Consider the following 2500-nt stretch of genomic DNA (forward strand, 5'->3'; position numbering starts at 1 on the left):
TTTTGGCGGCATGGCCGAGTGGTAAGGCGGGGGACTGCAAATCCTTTTTCCCCAGTTCAAATCCGGGTGCCGCCTCAACAGGAGACTTGAAATCAGCTAGGACTTCAAGATTCTTCTCAGTCTAATTCATTGAAATTCCATCCAGTAGAACAGAACGTTCCTACTGCTTTTTTGCTTATAATTTACGTAAAAACGGTTAGTCAAAATAATTAATTTGAATACAATTTGACTATCCATGAAAAAAAGATGTCAATTTCTCGTCTTAAATGAAAGGAATGCATTAGATTTAGTAGTATCCTAAGGGGCCCACTAGTATGGTAGAAAGAGATCTCTTTCTACCATACTAGCCATTATGGTTATTGTAATGTATAAATATACAAGTGAAATATCTTAATATAAAGGAATCCACCCATATCTCTCATTGAAATGATTGAAGTTTCTTTATTTGGAATCGTCTTAGGTCTAATTCCTATTACTTTGGCCTTTATTCCATAGTCCTGGGGCTATTTACAACTAGCCAATTCAGAATTTGCAGGTGTATTAACAAGTGCATCTTTGATGCAGTCATCGATTCTCCCGAGAGTTCACAATTACCGCGCGCAAACATATTAATTTAATGACTTAATGATGAGGAACGCATTTTTTCTATGCTACTAATACTTGTACTTTCTCTGCTATTCTGCCCAAGCCTAGCTGAGGAAGAGTTAAGGGGCTTCGAAAAATATGCTGATTCGGCCGGTAAAAATACTATATGTCTCCCTGGGATTGGCTTTGGGCTTTTCCTGCGCAGCTTAGGTGGAAGGCGAAGAAGGCCTCATTCCGGGAGGGCCCGAGCCATCAGTGAGATACCACTCTGGAAGAGCTAGAATTCTAACCTTGTGTCAGGACCTACGGGCCAATTACTCTTGTATTTTTATTATTTCTTAGAATATCTTGTATTTTTATTATTATACCTTTAGGCCGTAGTATTGATGCTGTCTTTTTTGCAGCTTTTATTGTAGCTGGAACTATGTGGTATGGTTCAATTTGATTTTCTAAATTACTCTCTCACTTTATTATTAGTTATTATTATTATGAAATTCATTAGAATGAAATTCAAAAAATTCTAAATTATAGACTTTCGAATGAAATTTTTACTATATAGATATAGATAGAAAGTTAATGAAAGTAATAGAAAGTTAAAGAAAGTAAAAGCTCCTTATCGGATTTGAACCGATGACTTACGCCTTACCATGGCGTTACTCTACCACTGAGTTAAAGTGAGGATGTTGTTGATTGTGAACCCATATTGGGTTATTTACACAGAGGAATGGAAAAAATTTTAAACGGAAATATTATGGAAATGTATTGAATCGATTCTTTTTATGTCAATCGAACCTTTTTTGGCTCTCTCTTTAGCTCTATGTCTCTTATCCCTAGGAGGTCTTCCTCCACTAGCAGGTTTTTTTGGAAAACTCCATTTATTCTGGTGTGGATGGCGGGCATGCCTATATTTCTTGGTTTCAATAGGACTCCTTACGAGCGTTCTTTCTATCTACTATTATCTAAAAATAATCAAGTTATTAATGACTGGACGAAACCAAGAAATAACCCCTCACGTGCGAAATTATAGAATATCCCCTTTAAGATCAACCAATTCCATCGAATTGAGTATGATTGTATGTGTGATAGCATCTACTATACCAGGAATATCAATGAACCCGATTATTACGATTGCTCAGGATACCCTTTTTAGCTTCTAGAATCTATTTCTTAGTTCAAGATCCCTCTTACTAACTGGAATCAAAGAATTAGTAGATCGGTTCTGCCCAAAATGGGAATTAAGGTTATGAACTTATAATCTATAATCTGATGATCGAGTCGATTCCATGATTATAAGTTCATTCCATACCGGACCAGACCGGAATAAGGTTATATACATTCTCATTATGAGAAGGGGTCATTCGAGTGTATCTAAATAGATACTATGTTTACATAGGGATCCCTACGTCGTTACATTCCATTTAGGATTAGGAATAGGCGAAATCTGACCTACTTTTTACATATCTCTCGTTATTTGGGACCCTATTCACCTCTTTGGTTGGACTTCTATTGAATCGAGAAATAGGTTTGATTGTCCATCTTTTTGATATAATATTAATATATATATAAGGTATCCTCCGGATAATTCAAATCTAAGCAATTAGATGTCCGACTCGGGCCTATATGACATGACGAATCATTCTCAATGAATCCATAAGAAGTGATCCTATTTTTTTCATCGGGTCCGGGTAGAGACCAAAGGTCTTGAGCGACCGATCCGGCAGAACAACACAAAAGATAAAGAAGTATCGTGAATTTCTTCATGCTCGTTCCAAGTTCGAAGTACCATTTGTACAAATAAGAATCCCCTTCGTTACATGATTTCTTCTTCATATAGATAGATATAGGATCTATGGGGCAATTACTTATAAGTACATTTTGTGCAACAACCCTTCCTATCTGATAGAAAAGGATCCCA

General features: G+C 36.4%; 1 non-coding gene across 1 annotated transcript; it reads left to right on the forward strand.

The window, feature by feature from the left end:
• Nucleotides 1–4: 4 nt before the first annotated feature.
• On the forward strand, nucleotides 5–75 carry TRNAC-GCA. The gene has a single exon. It is a non-coding gene; the product is annotated as a tRNA-Cys (tRNA).
• The last annotated feature ends 2425 nt before the right edge of the window (nucleotides 76–2500 follow it).

This window comes from Brassica napus, chromosome C4 (genome assembly GCF_020379485.1).
Source record: "Brassica napus cultivar Da-Ae chromosome C4, Da-Ae, whole genome shotgun sequence".
Lineage (NCBI taxonomy): Eukaryota > Viridiplantae > Streptophyta > Magnoliopsida > Brassicales > Brassicaceae > Brassica > Brassica napus.